This window comes from Aythya ferina (genome assembly GCF_964211825.1).
Source record: "Aythya ferina genome assembly, chromosome: 3".
In the NCBI taxonomy this organism is placed as follows: Eukaryota; Metazoa; Chordata; class Aves; order Anseriformes; family Anatidae; genus Aythya; species Aythya ferina.
In genome coordinates, this window is record NC_140298.1 from 108,425,953 (window position 1) to 108,446,939 (window position 20,987).

At 40.3% G+C, this 20,987-nt stretch overlaps 1 protein-coding gene across 7 annotated transcripts in view; it reads left to right on the forward strand.

The window, feature by feature from the left end:
• The first annotated feature begins 209 nt into the window (after positions 1–209).
• KCNS3 (potassium voltage-gated channel modifier subfamily S member 3) overlaps positions 210–20,987 on the forward strand; it is a 33,323-nt gene continuing 12,545 nt past the window's right edge. Inside the window, exons 1-6 of one of the 7 annotated variants that reach the window (XM_084513407.1) lie at positions 210–272; positions 1,029–1,087; positions 2,033–2,052; positions 4,123–4,310; positions 15,507–15,575; positions 20,726–20,910. The gene's annotated coding sequence lies outside the window, so the exon portion shown is untranslated. Of the gene's footprint in view, positions 273–303; positions 379–769; positions 832–1,028; positions 1,088–2,032; positions 2,053–4,122; positions 4,311–15,506; positions 15,576–20,725; positions 20,911–20,987 lie in introns of those variants that run through there. The other 6 variants (XM_084513406.1, XM_084513408.1, XM_084513410.1 and 3 more) reach the window with 6 other exon arrangements.

A 20,987-nucleotide genomic window follows, 5' to 3' on the forward strand; every position in this document is an offset into this window, starting at 1 on the left:
TTATGCCCCCCGCTCTCAGTGCTGCCCCCCCCACCCCGGGACCCCCGTAGCCGGCAGCAGCGCGGCTCCAGCTGCCCCGCCAGGAAGGTGCCGGTCCCTTTGCGGCTCCGGGACGGGAACCGGACTCCGGAGGGGGGGGCTGGGGGGTGCCTGGGGCCGGGGTGGGGACTCGCCTGATCCCGCCCGCTGCCGCCTCCCTTCCCCTCCCACCGCCCGCTGCGCGGAGCCCGGCGGAGCCCGGCGGGGCAGGCAGAGGAGCCGGGCAGCTCCAGGTAGGCAGCATGGCACGGCTCCGCACGGCTCCGCACGGCACGGCACGGCATGGCACAGCATGGCATGGCATGGCATGGCATGGCATGGCACAGATCAGTGCCGGAGGTGCGACGGGTTCTCCTTGCGCTTTGCGGGGCAAACAGCCGGGGGAGGAGAAGGAGGAGGAGGATGAGAAGGAAGGATGCTGCAGCTTGGTACTGGGGAGCCCCGGCTCCTCCGAAGTCGCTCCCGGAGCAATCCGTGCCCCCCAAAAGAAGCAGCCCCGGAGGTGGGGACCACTCTGGAGCCGCGGAAGGGACGAGGCGATGCCGGGGCGGCCGCGTGTTTCCTCGCCGACTTCTCCGCGGGTGCTTCCTAATGGCTTGCGAGGGAGTGGATCAATAGAGATGGCTCTGCGTCCCTTTCGCATTGCAGAGCTCTGCCTTGCCTTTTAAAAACACATTTAGATAAAAAAGTAAACTCTCTTGGAGGAGCCCTAAATCACTGCGGTAGCCACTGTGGGTACAGAAAGGCGAGAGAAGTGGCTTCTCACTGCGTGGCTGGTTTAAAGCAGACTTAGTAAGTTGGAGATAGTTTCCCTGGTTTTAGATCCAAGGGAATTTTGAAGGGCCTTTCTCTTATAATAAAGACTTTTCTTACATGCTTCTGTAAGACAGTGAAAATCCTCACTGCTAATTTTCTGGCTTTTCTTGGCAGTGTGTGCTAGTCCTATGCCAATACCATCTCTTTTTTTTTTTTTTTTTTGCCTGAACCAGACCACAACTGCTGTTTTTTCTGGGAGCTGGGCTCTGAAGCAGCACGTCTGCTGGAGAAGGTAGACCTCAAGATCTGAGCAGCAGCATTGTATTGATTCCATTAGCAGAATTTACAGATCTACTGTCAGATCCCTTTTAACACAGTCACTTTCCCAGAATTAAAGTTCTCCTCAGAGCATCTGTCGCAGGTCTAGGCCAATAGATGGCATAAGTTATTCAGACTAACATCCTAGGAGGATCGAGGAGGCAGGAGTACACTTTGTGCAGGAGCCAGAGGTTTTGGGGGGTGTGTGCGAGTCAAATCCTGGGAGTCTATGATATCTTGAGAAGGTCTCATTTTCAGAGGCATGTCCTGAGTCATGCTTTCTTACTTTCCTCAGTTAGCATTTTCCAAAATCTTTCTCTGCTCAAAGCAGTTAGGGTTAACCCCAGTTTTGGTAGGACTTGATTTGTGTTGATGTCCTAGGTTTAAATGGTAGCAGAGGTGGGCTATATACTGTGGGCTGTATTTGTTATTAGCTTAAACTTTGTGGGCTATATTTGTTATTCACTACTAGGTGGAAGTTGCCAATTGCAGTGATGTTGAGATCTGTAATCATTTGTGATGAGACTGTTTGTTGTTGTTGTTTGTTTGGTTGGTTTAAATAGACAACTTCATCCCCTTCTTGTTGCCCTCTACTTTTCTAAATTCCACTCATAAAAGTAGTACTTGGGGCAATGGGAGACAATTGGTTAACGATGAAAAAACTTTGTGGATTCTGTATCCAAACTTCTGCTGAGACAGCACTGTGGATAGGCAAAGAGGATTTTATATTCTGAAATTGGGTAAATGATTTATATATAAGTAGGTAGCTAAATGATGATAAAAAAGCTTTAACTGACAATATTCATACCTAGCTTCTGTGTAGTGCTTGTTATCTGTCAATTTCAAAACATTTATTTTTTATAAAGAGACACTAACATTTTTTCCTTTTTTTTTTTTTTTTTTTTTTTTTCAATTGCAGGAGTTGAAAAAATCGGAAAGGTACAGAAATAATATCTAAATTTCCTGGTTCCTAACTTTTTCTGTTAGGCATTCTTTATACAGGCTGAAATGATTTGTTTATATTGATCTTAAAATAAGCAAAACCTATATGTTTTTATAGCAGAAGACATCAATGCTATTTTTGAAGTGACTTTTCTCCTTGAACATAATATCTAAAGATCTGTGTCTTACCAGGCTTAGCACTAAGACAACCCACAAAAATGGCAGGAGCCCTTCAGCTCCCCATTTGTAAAAGCAAACGGCAAAGGAAAAAGCACAAATAGAGGTTTTCAGTTGCACTGATGCAAACTCTGGTGTTACCCCTAGAGTTATTCCAGAGGCTGGTGGGGTTGCATATTTTCTTAAAACATCTTGTCCTTTGAACAAACAGAGAGGTTCTAAGTAAAGTATTTCTTTGCTCATCCTCTCTAGGACTTAGCAAATTCCCCAGGGCAAGAAGAATATAAGCACCTCAAACCTGAACAGATGATAAATCAGTATTAAGGCACTGATATCACCTTAGTTCCGGAACTACAGCTACAGGCAAAGTAAAACCCGCCATTAACTGTTAGTGCCAGGACTATGGGGCAGGCTCAGCCTTAATGCAAAGCGAAGTTCAGCAGCGACTGAACCAAGCTGTGGAGGCACCTTATACCCATATGGGGAATGGAGATGGCTGGTCTTTCCCCATTCAGCCTTGATGCATGTGCCAGGGGTGAGCACTTTTTTCTGACGGAGCCCCCAGCGAAGCTGGTGTTGGACACGGTGCCTGCCTCTGTGCTGGGACAGCTGCCAAACACCGCTGCCACCATTCCTGGGCTGCGCACTGCAAGCATCCCTCCTCCGTGCCAGCTGGGCATGCTGAGCTCTGCACACTCCCAGGTAAAATAAATGCCAGTTAGCCAGGAGCATGCATGAAAGACAGATGCTCTGACACAAGCTAGGGTCAGAGTGAGCAGCAGAGTACAGCCTGTTGGGCAATGTCTTTCCCAACAGCCTGTCTGTCCTCTTGGTTACTCATGAACAGGTTGTGGCCAGGCTTGTTTATTGCCTTTTCTCCCGGAATCCCTCTCTGGCTGTGGCTAAGTCCATTTGTTTACCGTGTGCCTCCTGTCAAAAGGCTCTTGATTTAAAGAACTTGTTTACTTGCTACTGGGGTGCGTATATTAAAAAGACCTGCCCAAGGCTAATGACTAGAAACGAGGCTCAAGTCTCTAAACTCGCATCATTCTCTGCCTTGCAAATTTTCAGTTATGGGATGTCTGCCAAGGACACATAATAAAACAGTGCTCATGAATAAATGAAATGTATTCCACTAACCTGTGGATATTTGCTTCTTATCTTGCTTTTGCCCCATCTCTTTGTTCTTCTTTCTTGTTCTCCTTTCATTCTTTTCTGTTTAGCTTCTTTCTCCTTGTCTAGACTTTGCTTTCTCCTTTGTCATTTGTGGAATCATCCTTATTCTCTTCCTGTGTCGCCTCTTTATTTCCTGAGGGGAGAACACCCCCAGAAGGCCAGGCCTGTTTGATTGCCTCTGTCTGGTTCAGTGCAGTGGGCCAAACCCTCAGCTGAGAGCAGCAGTCCTTGACCTGTTACAGTCAATGGTTCTGCACCAGATGATGCCAGGTGTTCAGCTGCTCCAAGCCATGACCCCAGTTTGCTTCTCCACCATTTGTTCTTTTCCATCATTTCCCTCTGGGCCCTTTCATTTTATCCATATTTTAATAACACTGCCCTTTATACTCTATTCCCATTTTATTTGAATCTGTTCTATTCTGTCTTGTCTTCCTATCATTCATAATATATCTAGAGTCCTAACAATAGTGTGTTAAACTGCTGTCATCTCTTATTTGTGGATAACTTGTTTTTTTTTTTTTTCTTTTTCTTGAAAATAAATTCTGTATCTGATGCTTGAATTTATTATTATTATATTTATTTTTATTTATTGTTCTGCTCTACAAGAGATGCCTTTAAAACATGTATCTTGCTTGGAAAGGAAGATGGAGTTGACTGTGTTGGTCCTTAGTTTCTGAGAGAGCTCATTCTACACTCATCTTATTTTCAAAATAGATTTGTCTTCTGGAAAGATGAGGTTTTTACCTTAAATCCAATGTGGCCAATGTTCTTGTTCTGGAGCTTTCTTTGCTCTGGAATCTGGTCATTTGCAGTGTTACAGATAAAGCCTGAGACCTTGAACTTCAAGCACTGCTCTGCAAGGAGCTAGGATAAGTCTGAAGCAAGCATGATCATCTATGTGGGTAAGTTCTTGGTAAAATTTGTGTAGAGGACTGGAAGTGGAAGGCTTCACTCAGTTTAATTCCTCTAAATTGTTTCCCTCACTGATATCTGTTCTGCCACATATTTCTGATTCAGCAGCAGCAAGAAATGAAATGTAGTTGTCCCCTCTTGCCCAGCAGGTTGTGCTGGCAAGGTGTGTGTGCTCTGAAGATACGTCTACTATGACCTTACTGCTCTCTACAGGTACCTTAAAGGAGGCTGTAGTGAGGTGGGGGTTGGTCTGTTCGCCCACGTGCCTGGTGACAGGACGAGGGGGAATGGGCTTAAGTTGCACCAGGGGAGTTTTAGTTCGGATCTTACAAAGAACTTCTTTACTGAAAGGGTTGTTAGGCATTGGAACAGGCTGCCCAGGGAAGTGGTGGAGTCACCATCCCTGGAAGTCTTTAAAAGACGTTTAGATGTAGAGCTTAGGGATATGGTTTAGTGGGGACTGTTAGTGTTAGGTCAGAGGTTGGACTCGATGATCTTGAGGTCTCTTCCAACCTAGAAATTCTGTGATTCTGTGATACTTTGTTGGAGTCGCATGTGCTCTGAAGAAGGTTGTCTTGGGGTAAAGACTAAAAAGACTAATAGATGACTTTTTTTTTTTTTTTTTTTTTTTTTTCTGGGTGGGGGATGGGGAGGGAACCAACTAACTGCACGTGGAGAGAACAACGTGTGGCGGGTTTAAGGAGGACAGATTACTTATCATCTGAGTTAGAAAGAATTTTGCTTCCCTATTCTTTCCTCCACTTTTGCACATTTCTGTCATTTGTTCATCAGTGTGGACAAGCAATTTAGATGCCAGCTGATATCTTAAGAACTGGTTAATTCTTCAATGTGCTTATTCATTCCAGCCCAGTGCTGTTCTAATGACAGGCTTGGGGCTCAACCTGTGCAGAGGGTTGCTGGTCTCTCTCCTCTTTCAGTTCTCACAAAAAGCAAAGCGAAGACAGAGACTTTATAGATTTGGAGATGTTGAAGTAGAACATGTTGGCCTGCTGTGTGATGCTGAACGGGTCACCCCTCAAGTCTCAGGTTCTGCTTCCAAAGCACGGAGCTGAAGGCATCTGCCTCATGGCAGTTTAAAGTTAATAAAAAGATAAAAGATTTATGGACAAAAAAGTGTCTTGTATGTAACAGTGTTGTACAACTTTATATTAGCAATTTGCTGCCCCATATAGGGGGCATTTTATATTTCTCTGCATTTTATTTTTCTCTGAGCCTAACAAATTGATTGCTGATGTTGATGTAACTACAAGCAAGTTACCTGTTGGAGGTAGATAACCAACTCAGGAAAAATCTATGAACAGTTTTGATTTGCATGGAGGAGTTAAGACACAGCCTGGATAGTTTGCCAAAAATTGGAGGTGCTTCTGATAGCTTCATGCTGCTCCTTGCTTCTCTTCTACCTCCTCCCCTTGTGCTGAGAAGAGCTGAGGCTGTTTCCAGTGGTGTTAACTGCCATGCAGACTTCTGCACAGACATCTCCCTGATACAGGGGCAAAAAGTGCTGCAAAGGGAAAGAGGATTCTCACTTCTTACTTTAGTGGGAAACGAATCGACCTTGTAGTTTGTGAGATGATAAATGTACAATATAAACTTAGTGTATAATTGCTGTCAGTCAGTATATCAGTATGTTTAAAGGATAGTGGTGGGGAGGATGTCCCAAAGAAGACTTTTATTACAGTACTTTTTTTTTTTTTTTTTTTTTAATGAAAATTCTTCACTTATCTGAATCCCTGTAAGTGCTGATTTAACTGGATTACAATTCCAAAGCTCCTTTGTAATTTTATGAACTCAGTTTATTGCCAATTGAAAGAAGAACAAATAGAGCCATAAGTCAGATTTTGATTTTGAAAATAACCAACTCATTACTGCAGCCCAAATTTAAGTTAGTTCTTGGTGTTTTAGCCTTAGCTTGTGACAAGCATTGAATGATGGTTTCAGCATGACATTTTAGTAGCACCTTTTCCCTGAATAAACTGCAGAAAAGGATGCTGCCTTGTATATTCTTCTGAAGCTAAGAAACACTGTGTGCCTGCCTGTCCAGTGCAATGTTTGCACTGAAAAGGACAGCCAGTGTGGATCAATACTGCTCTTTTAATTCATCCGTGAAAACGGTAAAAGCTTGTGCTGTGGAAAAAGGATAACAAGGGTCCTCACTGGTATTTTAGCTCAATGCCTTTAGTCTGGAAACAGTAATGGCGTTTACGGTCTCATTCTTTGTAAGTTGTTCTTCTTAGGGACTTGTGCTTTTTTGTCTTACCATTTTCTGTCTGTTATACCAGGCAATGAACAGTTTCCCCCCCTTAATTTTATTAATTTGTTAGAATGAGAAAAAGGTGCATAACTAAGGACGATCCAGTCCTTTGTGTCTCAACAGTACATCTGACGCTCATGAGAAGTTTGTGGGATACATGGAAAACTGTGAAGCTCATAAATGAGAAGAGCCTAATGTACAAGCACATGTGTCTCTGCTGGCTTCTCCAGCAGTTCCTGGCCCTAGACCTGTGACATGGATCTCAGAGGCATTCAGACATTTTTCCCTCAGTGATAAATCCTAGTGATTACAGCTGGTAGCAAGTGTTTTTGCATTCGCATACAAAGTCTTAATGTTAAAGGGCTTCCCAGAGGCTTCTGGGGAACTGCTTGTCCTGATTTCAGCTGAAATAGAGTTAATTTTCTTCATAGTGTCTGCTGTGGTGCTATGTTTTGGATTTAGGAGAAAATTAATGTTGATAACATGCCACTGTTTTGGTTGTGGCTGAGGAATGCCCACATTAAGTCAAGGACTTTTCAGCTTCTCATACCACCCTGCGAGCAAGTAGCCTGTGGGTGCACAAGAAGCTGGGAGGGGACACAACGAGGCCAAAGGGATATTTCATGCCATAGGACATCATGATGTAAAATAAAACAGGGAGCTGGTTGAGCATTGGTTGATGAGTGTTGAGCAGTTGCATTGTGCATCACTTTTTTTTTTTTTTTTAAATATGCTTCTGTCATTATCATTATTATTATTTTCATTTCCTTCCTTTTCTGTCCGATTAAACTGTCCTTACTTCAGCCCATGCATTTTATCTTTTTTTTTTTTTTTTTGATTCTCTCCCCCATCCCACTGTGGGGAAGGGGAAGTGAGTGAAGAGCTGTGTGGTGCTGAGCTGCCTGCTGGGTTACACCACAACACTGCTGCACAAATGAAGCAAGAGGCAAGAGTCTTCGCACCTCTTCGTTCCCTGCAGAATGAGTTGTCCTTCGGCATCCTGCTGTGATGCACTGTTCAATGCTGGCTCTTTTCACTGAAACTTGTAGCCTTGCCCTCCTTGTATCATCATTCTGTTTCTCTCCAAGCTTTTATTGAGCACATACTGAGGTACTTCATTTATATGTAGACCAGAAGAAAGTAATGTAATTTCAGGTGTCTTCTTTATTCCAGTGAATTGTAGATTAGCTCTGCTGCTAAGGTGAAATGTTTTTTTTGTTTTTTTTTTTTTTTGCTTGAAGTGGTGCTTAGTGATACTTTGCTTTAAGCAGCAGCTTCTAAAGGGAAACTACCAACTGACAACAAATATGTGCTGTTCTTAAATTAGTTTCTTCTGATGTACTGAATATGCTTAATTAAATCTAATTCCTGCTCTGAAGCTATTCCCTACTTCAAGGCTAAGGAAAGTCTCTGAAACATAACTTCTTTCAGCTCAGAATGAGATTTGCAAAGTTCTTAGCCCATGAAGCCTTGTGGCCATTGGTACTCATGATTGTGGGTAGTGAAGCAGGAACATAACAGTGCTCAATTTAACACCAAAAATTGCAGTAAGGAAAACACTGTCGGATTTATCTCCTTTTTGGTGGATAAGTAGTCAGGTTCTCAGGTGTCTCTCTGGACCCATTGGTAGCAGACTGCCTCCCTGCTGTGTCTCTTTTGAAATACCTGGGGCTCTTTGTGGGAGTTTCTGAATCTGTCTAGCTGAAATTTACCCCAGGCAAAAGCCTAAGAAATCCATTGCCCTGTTAAAACGTACAGCAAAACCTTTGCTTTCCCTTTATGGGATTAAAATTTTACCTAGCCAACTGTCCTCATTTTTCTTCTCTGGACATTCATCTTAGACATTACAAGACCATGTTTGTAGAGGTAGGTTGGGAGAAGGATGGAGGGAAAGAGCTGTTTCCACCTTCTGAAATTCCTTCTAATTTGGTTTATTTTGATACTCCATTACCAAACTTTCTGTCATTGAAAGGCAATGGTAAGAATTACCCCTAAGTAACTTTAGAGGGCTTGACATTGAGTCCTGGATTGAGTAAATGGCTGTATTGTTGTGGACTGTGCAAACACATTTATTAGTTTTGCCAGAATACCGTCCACTCATGTAACACCTCAGCCACCTCACAAATTATGCCAATGTGAAGTATTATTTTGCCTCTGTAAATCCAGGTGTTAGCAGCTACTCAACACTTCCTGAAAAAAAGGTATGGTTAATAATACTGAACGGTGCTGAGATGAATTGCACTCGTAGGTTAATGCTTATTCAGTGAAAAACTTATTTGCTGGCTGTTCTATTTTGCATAGAAGGACAATGCCTCAGCTATTTCTGTGAACATTCTATTGAACACTTGTGCAGTGAAGATACCTGCTTCACACCTTTTCTGGCAAATGTCCTTTCTTGCTAAATGCTTTGTGAGAACAGCCAAGTTGAAGTAATCGGGGAGGTTAGTGAGGCTGAGATGGCTAATACTACATTGGTATGCTGAAGGGATGCTGCTAAAAGGGATTTCAATGTCCTGGGATAATCACCCAGGCTGCAACAACCCCATCCAACAGTACAGGCTATGGGACTGACTGAATGGAAAGCAGCTCTGAAGAGAAGAATGTGAGTGTCCTGGTAGACAACAAGACTCAGCAGTGTGCTCTTGCAGTGAAAGGATAGGACTTAAAAACACGGCTGTAGCCAGCAGTTACATGTATTTCCCTCTGCTTGGCACTGTGAGAAAGTATCAGAAGTATCTGACAGTATCTGGACTATGTCTGGCCTTGGGCTCCCCATTACAAGAAGGATATTGACATACTGGAGTGAGTCCCACAGAGGGCCATCAAAATGGTCAGGGGATGGAGGACACAGCATACAGGGGGAGACTGACAGAGATGTGCTTATTCAACCTGGAGAATAGAAGGCTTGAGGCAACTTTACTGTGGCCAATATTTACCTGATGGGTGAGTACATAGGAGACAAAGATAAACTTTTCTCAGAGGTGTGCAGCAATGGGATGAGAGCCAGTGTACTCAAGTTGGAATGTAAGAGCTTCTGATTAGACATTAGGAAAATATTTTCATTATAAGAGGGGTCATACACTGGCCAGTTGCCCAGAGGGTTTGAGAATTCTCCATCTCTGCAAACATTCAAAATTCAATTGGCCCTGTGCAGCCTGCTATAACTGGACCTGCTCTGATCATTGCATTGGACAAGATAGTCTCCAGAAGACCATTTCAAAACAGATTAGTTTGTGATGCTACCTGGAAAGTCAAGGAGAGGAGTGGAACAAAGTGATGTCCAGTATTTGAGTGATGGGCATGTACCCAAAAATCTGTGCACTGCAAGAAAATGAAGCCTAAGTATGGGTAAAATTTACAGACTGTTTCTGAATGGTATGTCCGCAGAGCTTGGTCTGTACCTAATGCTTCTGTAACACCAAGCTACCCTCCTTCTGCCACTCTGAGATGGCACATGATGGTTAGAGCCAGTTGGCTTGGTCTGTAGCGTGCTGCTCCCAGTGCTGGCTGGAAGTCTGGGCCCAAATAATTTGTTGCATCCAGAGGTTTCTATACTCAAAAAATATCTCTCTTGAAGGTATTGTCTCTGGCTGTCTCAACATACCCTCCCTTAGCATGTGGCCTCATGTCATGCATACTCACACATTCACACATTGTAAAAGTTACTTGAATGATTTGAAAACAATTGTCAGATCCAAGCAGACAGCAGAACTTACATCAGTGAGATCTGGAGCTTTGCTTCAGAGTAGTCTTGGGTCAAGAGATTTTTATTTATTTTATTTTATTTTATTTTATTTTATTTTATTTTATTTTATTTTATTTTATTTTATTTTATTTTATTTTATTTTATTTTATTTTATTTTCTGAACAACACAGTGACTCCTTTAGTGAAATACCTCAAACACAAAGGTTTTTACAGTTTTTCAGCTGCAGGTTTCACCCAGAATTTCCACAATAACAATTGCTTGTGTTCCTGTTGCCTAAGAGACAGCAAATATGTTGGAGAATTTCCCCTGGGTAAAGAAAACCTTTCTTTATCACTAAGATTAATAGATTTTCCTCAAAACATATAAAAATATAGATATATATAAAAAAATGTCACTTTAGCTACTCAGACTGCCAAGTAAAATTAGATATGTAACAAAGGAAGAAAATGAATCATTAAGAAGATTTTGGAGATACCCTGTTTCTACTGTCTGTCCTCAGTGACTCCATTTCATTCCAAATCTACTCTGTTTATATATCCATGGGCTTGAACTGCAGCACAGGATGGTTAGTAGAAGTTAGGAAAACAACTTTGAGGGGACAAAGGCATTCAAGCACTGGACTAGATCCCACAACCTCTCTGGGCAGTCTTTATCATGAGAGATTAAATAAACATCTGTCAAAATTTGTTTAGGAATAACTGATCCTGCCTTGAAGAAAGGGAGGGTTTGAATTAGCTAACTCTTCAGGATTCATTCCCAACTTAATTTCTGCAGTCACTGGTATATTACTAACACAACAATTTTATTTATAAATAATAATAACAAAAAGTTAAGTGATTGAGATGCACCCATAATAATATTGTAGAGAGAGGATTTTTAAAGCAGTTTATCCCAAAGCTAGAGATTTACAGAATAAAACTAGCATGGATTCAAAAGTTATGTGTAGCCAATTCAGTGGTTTAACACTGTGCCATCCATGGCTGAATTGTCCTTTTAGATATTTTGGTTCCGTGTCCAAGTGCAAGTGAAGGTGTGATTACTAGCACAGGCAGGACTGATTTCAGATCACAGAATCACAGAATCACAGAATTTTTAGGTTGGAAGAGACCTCAAGATCATCGATGTCTCATAAAAAGTTTTTCTGCTATAATGTTCTACAGCAGAGTCCTGTGTTTTATGTTCATAGGTGTCTCCTCCCAGCATAAGGTGGGAGAAACTTGCTTTTTGTGTGTACTGATTTGTCCTTGTTCAGAACAACCGTTTCATCCAATCAAACTGAGTTTTGCAATTTGACTTTGTGTGCTTCAGAAATATTATCTTGCTTCTAAAAAAATAAATACTATTACTGCTAGTACTAGTGCTACTACTGAAAAAAAAAGAAAAAAAAAAGAAGAACAAACAACCAATTATGAGGGGGAGAAAAAGAGAATCTTGGAGCAGAAAAGATCAACAGTCCTGCAGCATCAGGAGTCTTCTGTGGTATGAAATGGAAGACAATTCCTCACACTCCAAAGTGAGGAAAAAAATAAATAATTTTCCTTTACAATTGCAAAATCTAGGATGAACTAATGAATGGGAATTTTTGAATATCAGGTCAATCATCCTGGTAGTGAGTTAAATCTTATTTTTAACTCTGTTCCCTTTCCACAGGAGGTAAAAATGTTATGAATTTCACCAAACTCTTACTTCCTTTCCTTAACATGGAAAAGTTATAATGGTTAATTGTGGGTATAACTAGCCTCTGTGTGGAGGCTTGTGAACTGTTAACACTCAGCTTGAAAACTCGGGAGAGTCGTAAGTAGTACATTGGCTTCTGTAATACAGAAAAAAAGCATTATATTTAATTGTTTATCCCTTTATGTTAGGCTTGGAGAGGTTATAGTGGCTGGATAGATTGTACAGTTTCTTATCTCTGTCAACATACCCTGCCAATGCATTTGCTGACTCCTGAAATTGCACTGCACTATAAGTACAGGACTAATATTTAGATTTTCTTCTCCCTCTCTCCTTTTTTTTTTTTTTTTTTTTTTTTTTTTTAATGAAGAAATATTTAAATACAACATACTTCAGGAAAAACGAATGCCCTGCTATCAGACTGCATTTGACTATGGGTTCTAGGCCCAGGTACCCAATCCTGTGTTTCCACTACTTAGTTTGGTGTATGGCAGCTATGGAGGAGATTGTGAAGTGAACACTGGAGTGAGGTGACTTGGGCTGCAGTTATTCATGGACAGCTGATCTGCTGTGTGACTTCAGGCATGCTGTTTTCCCTACCTGGGTATCTGCATCATCTTAGTTGCTTAGGCAATTAACCTTTATCTCATAACCTTAACCATATGTTTATGAGTAAAATAGAGTTTCATCTCTAAATAGACAATGATCAAAATGAGAATGAGGAATTATTTTTAAGAAATAGATGAATGTACCATTATTCTGTGCCATTTTTCCTTTGTGGAAAAATGTCTGATACTGGGATCAAGTATCAGATGCTTTTGACTGATAGTGGTAACACAAACTACCAGAACAAGTGTAGCAATAGGATCTATGTTCATTGTGCTTGTTGGAGAAATACAAGAACGGTAACAATGTAGGACTTGGTACAAAATAAAGTAGAGAATATTGTTTTAAGGAAGGGAATCTATAGAAATTGTCCTTGTTTCAGAGGTCCTTTGACCTGCAAGTTAAACGTTCACTTCAAAAATTTTTTGTTTTGAAATTGTACTTTTGATGGAAACAGGGTGTCATTAAGATGACTTGTCAAAGAAGATTATTGTCAAAAAGTTAACCTGGAGAGAAAGAATTTCTTTTACCATCAAACTATAACAGTGTTGACCTGGTTGTAATAATGCCTTGGGGATCTTTGTATCTTTTTTTTTTTTTTTCTTTTCTTTTTTTTTTTTTTTTTCTGTGAATTTCAGCAATTGGGACAATACGTCTCAAGGAAATGCTTAATGACTTCTGCTGTCTTGAAAACTGACAGGTGTCATAATGACAGCATTGCAACTGTGCTTGATTGCTGGGGTTTTACAGGTAGATTGTCAAGCAAATGTATGTCAATCTGTCAATTCCACTTAGTTAAAGTGGATAATGATCGTTTAATTTTATCTGAACAGACTATAAATTGCAGAGCCATTGGGAATGTTGCAAGGTGCCAGACTTGTTACCTGTCAAAATGTGTGTTATTGCAAGGAACATTTCAGGTTTCCTTCCTTCCTTCCTTCCTTCCTTCCTTCCTTCCTTCCTTCCTTCCTTCCTTCCTTCCTTCCTTCTTTCCTTCCTTCCCTCCTTCCTCCCTCCCTCCCTCCCTCCCTCCCTCCCTCCCTTCCTTCCTTCCTTCCTTCCTTCCTTCCTTCCTTCCTTCCTTCCTTCTTTTCTTTCTCTCTTTTTCTCTTTCTATCATAAGATGACATTCTGATAATTGGGTGGTATTAGATTTTGCTCCCTTTCTTTTATGTATATGAGAAAGTAATTCAGACCACAGACCATGGTTCCAAAGAAGCTTCTGTGATGTAGATGCTACAGCTGGTAGTTTTTCTTTGCCCCTTTCTTATTCCCACCCTTTGGCATATACTCTGTTCTTGCCAGCATCCTCATAGCAGAATTCCACTTTCTGAGAGGATTTATTTTACCTAATATTAACCATATGCAAGTTAGGGACCTTATGGGATGTGTCATCTAGGCTGCTTATCTAGTTAATTTAGAGAAGGACTTCTCTAACAGGTGATTCACCCCACCTGGAAATATGTGCCCAAGAAAAATGGTATGAGCCATGTGCCTGAGGGGCTTACTCCTCTTACTTCTTGCTTGTGTCCTTTCACTCTGAGTTATAATAGTTCTATTCCTTCCTTCATCAATGCAGTCTTTTGGGGCATGTGATATTTTAAAGAAAATGCATTTTGCTTTGAAGACTGATCTTCCACAGGTACAGCTGTTTAAATAATTTTGTATTTTATTGCCAGCAGTGTTTCTAACAGCTGCTGTTGTTTCCAAATGACTATCATTTCTTTCAATTTTCCATATTATTGAAAAGATGTACAAGCATTTGGTACTAGTTTAATTTCTGAAAGTCTGTTGACATCAACAGTATTGTACCAGGGATGAATTTGACCAAATAGGTTTATGTGGAGGTAACATCAGAACAAAATTTGACCTTGAAGGCTGTACTGAATCAATTTCAAGAGAAGTGTAGTTGCATGATTCTTTAATTCTCATACCATTTTACTATATTATTCTGGATAAAGGATGTCACTGCTAATACAGCATTTAAAGTAAATAACAACTGAGCAAATAATTTAGCTAATGAACTTATCATCTTTGCCTCACAGGATATCCATAACCACAGAACAGTTTCAGATGGTCTTGCTATTTGTTCTAGATTACTTTTTTTTTTTTTTTTCTTTTAGGTTAGCCTGTGTCACCACAGACTGCAAATGGTTTTGGAGTGAATTTGACAGTGTCAAATATTACAAAATAGGGCTGGTTACAGCTAGTATCATAATAAGAGAAGTTGCAACAAATAATATTACCTTGCATATTTTCAGGCTTAATCATATGCGCTCAGGTAGTAACAACTGCCTAGATGACAGGTAGTAACTTCAGTCATACCGACTGGATTTCAGTCCAAATCATTAAATGTGATTGATTAAGTAAACTATATATGCATTTAGCTGTTTTACTATGCTCAGTGAGCCAGAAAGCATACACAATACTCTTAGGTGGTGCATTAGACAAGCATTTGCCCTATTTTGTGTGGTTCCAAATCCAAACACTTTCAAAACTGGTTAAAGTTTTGATTCTGAACTGAAGTAGTTAGGGTCATATCCATAGTTTTTTGAAGTAGCTAGATGTCTAAAGCTCCACGTATGTAGCTAGGGTGGTTTCTCAGGAAATTAGCAGAAGTTAGAACCTATGTGGTCATTTGCATCATGAGGAGGAAAAATCTGATGCCTGGTGATAGCTGGGTACCCAAACAAGACACCTGAGAGTGAATTTGCTTAATACACAGATTTTTGAACTGGGGAACTTTAAATGGAAATTATTATATTCTTTGGGGAAAAAAAAATAATACAAATCCCTGAGATCTTGAAGAATTTTCAGAGTTATAAAGATTTCCCTGTCCTTCCAAGCTCAGGTCAGTATTGTAACTCTTTTGATTTCAGTGTGAACAGGACTAAGGACTTTTATATTTATAAACTTTCTACTTACAGGAAAACGTCATGAAATGTGTTTCTTAATCTTGAGAGGCTTATGAAGTGCTGCAGTGTAACAAGCAGAAGGTGAGGCTATAGGCAATTTAGCCATGAAATAAACTAGTAGAAAATCTGTGGGGACATGCTGTCTTCAAATATTTTAAGTAGCAAAGCACAGCATAGTCTATCCAACCATAAATCTGTTCAGCTTCCTTTCCATTGTGCCTGGATAATCACAGACAGATTTATGCTAACAAAAGCTGAAGCTGTCCCAATTTGGAACCAGTAGTTGAGGAACTACCATAGTTAAATGTGCAACAAAAAGATGTCAAAAAAGATGTACTGTAGCTTGTGATGTAGGACCTCACTGAGTAGGGGGACTTTATATAGAGAATATGGGAGTGATAACTGAAAAAGAGAAACTTTCTCAACATATAACTTTTTGGTGTGGAGTTCACATCCTCACTAAAAAACTTTTACAGGGATGTTCCAGAAGAGGATGGAAACCTCTTTTTGCCACATTATACATCCATCGTGAAGCTCTCTCAAAGGGACTATATATACAAACTCTGTCTCTGTGTCTCTCCTTTTGTGAGCTTTAGGGATTTCACAGTATGCTAAAAGCCCAGAAATTTGCTATCTCCTTTCCAAGCCAGACAATGGGTCTGTGGCCTCACCAACAATGAACGACTGCAGAAGTGCTGGCTAAAACCCATCTCCAATTTGGACTGGGAAGACTTGGATCCTGTTGTTTTGATTTTTATTCTAATGTTTATATCCTTTTCACACAGCTTTCCTTATGACTGGCTTTTATTTGGCCCTCAAGCTTAACATTTGGAACTTCTATTGAATGTTTTTTTTGGCAACTCAGAAAATAATGTTGATTCTTGCAGTAAACATCTTTCTTTTGTGTTTTGTTTCATTTTCTATTCTATTCTATATGAGCTCTTATCCAGTAGCTCATCAAACAAACTGAATCAATTAAAGCAACCAAGTAACTAACATCTGCTATGTGTTTGCTTCCATTCTTATACTCTCTCCAGGGCAAGAAGTGTGTGCTTTGGAATAGTTAGCAGTCTATTATGGTATATATGAATACTTGTTGTTTACAGAAGGCAAGATCAAAGAAGCTGATGGTACTTTAAGTTAAGAGTTGCAAAGTTTATGGAAGCTCTGTGTTAGGATGTTCATGATGCAGGCTTTGGCACTCCAGGAAAGCATCATTTCAAGCTGAGCACAGTTTTACCGTTGAATAAAACAGTCCACTGTGTAAGTAAAGGGCTCCCTTGTGCTGAAAGAGAACTTGTCATCTGTGGTCTTTGCCCAGGGGTTGGAGCCACTTGTTTAAATGCCACAAATTGTCCTGGTGGTGCCTGGCACAATATCACGGAAATATTAGAATGAGTCCAGAGGAGAGCCACAAGGATGATCAAAGGGCTGGAGCATTTCTCCTATGAGGACAGGCTTAGGGAGTTGGGGTTAGTCATCCTGGAGAAGAGAAGACTCCAGGGAACATTACATCAGCCTTTCTGTACCTAAAGGGGGCCTACAGAAAAGCTGGGGAGGGACTCCTTTTCAGGGAGTGTAGAATAGGACAAAGCATAATGGCTTTAACCTGAAAGAGGGTAGGTTTAGATTAGATACAAGGAGGAAATTCTTTACTCTGAAGGTGGTGAGGCACTGGAACAGATTGCTCAGAGAATCTGTGGATGCCCCATCCCTTGAAGTGTTCCTAATTTAGGCTGGACAGGGCTTTGAACAACCCCATCTGGTGGGAGGTGTCTCCGCCTATGGCAGGGGGGTTGGAATTAGATGATTTTTGGGTCCCTTCCCACTCAAACCATTCCATGATTCTATGAATATCCTGGTCTATGTCTCAGGGATCAAGGTCACTGCAAGTGAAACAAGAAATTCTTCAGATCCTGAAGCTCCTCTTGACCTAGTTTTCTTGAAACTCTCTTGTGCATTCCTGGTTCTATCTAAAAGTCAGTTAACAGTAGGATTATAGCAGGTTCCAGATGATGGCCTTCCTAAGCAGGATCCATTTCCTCTTTGTATCTTGCACAAATTATGAATACAGTGCCCTCAAAATAAAGCAGTAAATTGTTGTTCACCAAATTTATTATACAGTGTAATTACATGGATACCATTATGAGTATCATCTGCATAACCAATATGGGTTTATATTGCTGTCTCAACAATAAGTCTGTCTAGTATTCAAAGGAATGCTGTGCACTAAAGTTCTTGTTTTGCTATTTCTAAGTAAAACTTATTTTCTTTTTGTCATAGTTTCCACCCACTCCCAATAATCTTAGATCTTGCCTGTTTTTTATAACATTAGCGTACATTTCTAGTGAATTGTTCATCTTAATGAGTTGTTGAAAATGAAGTAGAGTTTTACTCACTGAAATTAATCAATAAACAGAGTTAGTTTGATTTTGAATATACTTTGACCTCCAGTTGCTCCAGACTCTGAGAAACGTTAGGCGGAATTTATGCTGTTGTAAAATCATGGCTTGCCTCTTGATCCTGAGTGAAGTGCTTTACTGTTTATCGGTTGAGTCCTGCTGCCCTTCATCTGTGAGCAGAGATCAGTGCTTTTATTTTATGTCTTAATCATTTTTAAAAGCTGAGCCTTGGGAAATACTTTGAGCAATGGTGTTTTACAGTCATTCTGTTAGCTAGTAAATACCTGTCTTCTAACTACATCTTAAGGTGTAAAATCACTTCTATATACTCAGTTTATCATCCTGTAAAAAATAACCATTCTCTGTCTTTCTTGTTTAGAAAGCAGTATTCCCCCCCCCCCCCCCCCCCTTGTGTTTTAACAGAATGAGAACTTATCTTGATTGTATGGTAGTCTATGCACACAGTAAAATTAATGTTTCCAACTAGTTTGGATTTAAGATAAGTTGTTTAAAGGAGTTTGTAGTACCCTTTTCCATTTTCAAAAATAACATTTCTTTGACTACATAAATAAATCTTACTCTGGATACAAATATGTTTTTTCAAAATTAATTACCAGAGCATATATTTATCTGCACCATCTTCAGGGCCTAGTTGTTGAAGTCTTATAGGTGTCAGTAATTACACACAAGAAGATAACTGAGATGTCTAGTAGCTTTGGTTTGAAAGAGTCTTCTGAACAAAAATTAGTAAATACATGCTTGTAGCATTACACTCTGTGTTCCTACTTGCACGAGGAACTACAGAAAAACAGAGCAAGGGAAATACTGAAAAGAGAACAGTACTGAATAGATCTGTATTGATGTTTGTGGCTATCTTAAAACAAACAAATAAAAAAAGTAACAACAACAAAAAAACACAACACCAAAGAAACAACTATAGAAAAACAACAGCAAAATTGCATGTAGGGAGGTTAAAGGTAAAGAGAATGAGAAGTTCATGGCTCAGAATGTCCTTTGTAAAGTTCCCCTAAACAGAGAAGTGGATCTGCAGTTAAACCCCGGGTGTCTTAACTTATTCACTAAAACACTGAGCTCCTGGTGGTCTATTTTCTCTGTTCTCTCTCTGGCTGGAATGCACCAGAGTGGCAAAAAGACAAGAGTAGTTCTTTCTGTCATGGCAGTTGCAGGGAGTTACTGTTCTAAATAACAGGTGTTCTGCACCACAGAGCAAATATATCATTGCATCTCACAGATACTACAGAATAGTTTCGGAGAGATTCAGCTTCTCACTGATAGACTTTTCAAAGCAGTTTGGTGCTTTGCCTCCGAGCATGGATCTGTATCTCAATTTCCTTCTCCTCTCCTTGGCATTTAATAAGAAGTTTGAACCCAGTTTTGTAGAGTTTTTCCCATTTCTGTCTTTTGCTACAGTCAACAAGTGACCAGGACAGCACTGTGCATGAAGGTTGACCGTACAATGGAGCAGGATTGGACCTCCATTTAGGTCCCACTGCAGTAAAAGGGGATTGGGAGTTCTGCAGCGGAGTGGATCCCTCCCTCTGAAGCAAGCAGCCTTGCAGGGGTATCACCCACTTGGGGTGATAGATTTGAAAATGAGCTGGAAAATGTCTCCATCTCCACAATGCATCCAGTTTAAAGTCAGTCTGTTTTAAAAATATGAGGTCTGTTCTGCATTAGACAGATGTGCCGAAGAATTGTATGACAAGTTACTTGGGGTGATTGATGAAGCTGTAGCTGGCAGTAACTGAGATGCAGGCTTATCTCTGTTCACGTTATTCACAGTTGTTTCGTACCAAGAGGTCAGTTAGTTCATTTCAGTCAAGTCTTCCCTTCTCCACAAGACTCTGTGGATCTCATCTTTTATTTGGAGCTACAGCAAGAAAACACTTGATATCTTTATGGATTGACGGAGTGGGGCTAGATGGCTTTGAGGAACTGGTCTATTAATACAAATGCCCAAGGCAGAATGAAAGCTGAATTCTTTTAGTTGACAATGAATAAAGATTGCAGATTTTTTTTAATTATTTTTATTTTTATTTTTATTTTTGCTTCTTACTTGTTCTGGTGCTGATGCAGGACTCACTCTTCAGGGCTGGTATTCCAGCCATCTACAGTGACTCCTGTTTGAGAAAGTGTCTAGGTTTTTTCTACATACATAAGTGCTGATGCTCCTGTCTCATGTTAATGTACAGCAGGGGCGTAACCATGTTGCACACACTGCGAACAGGGAAATAGATAGAACTCTAGTGACCTTCATTAACTGAGCCAGGAGACCTTGAGGTGCAGCAGAAAATATTCAAACTCTAACAGATCCAGACTCTGAATCAGAGTTGGTACTACTATAGGAGGCACTGAAAAATAGACAGGTATAGAAAATATTGTGTGTTCCTTGAGTAACTTGCCCATGCCATTAAAGAGCACTAGAACAATATACTTATATATGTGAATCCACCCAGTAGCACTGGAGGATTACAATGCTCTCTTGCCACAATTAAAATTAATTAACTTCCCTATTAAATTGAAATCAATTAGTTTAGTATACATCAATTAATGTTTTAGTGTCAGAGATCAAGAGATTTTGCTCTCTGTATGATCAGAAGTGATATAATTTCATGAAAAGTGTAAGAACTGCCAGTTTAGGCTTGAAAACAATGGTTTCTTAGAAGGAAAGCAAGCGCTAAATTATCCTGAAAAAAAAGAAATTAACTTATTTTCTGGTAACTATATCTGCCTTTTTGAATTCAGTTGCAGCTGAATAATTTACAGGAAAATGTGGAAGCATTTAAATGTCCTTCTGTCTATCTGCAGGTATCCACAGTTATGTGCTAAGGCAAAATTTTTCTGGAAGTTCCATGTCTGGAAGCTTCTGTTTCCAGAAATGACAATTGAACACCAGCTTCTCAGCATTACCATAGTGATTGTATCCATGCTGTGGCAGAATAGGAAGAGCTTCTGGAACTGACCAAGGTCGTGAGAGGGTTGAGACACTCCAGGTGAGTAGGAAACCAGTGAGCAAAGTACCTTGAGGAGGGAGTGTAGATGTCCAAATATGGACCGGGCAAAATTCTAA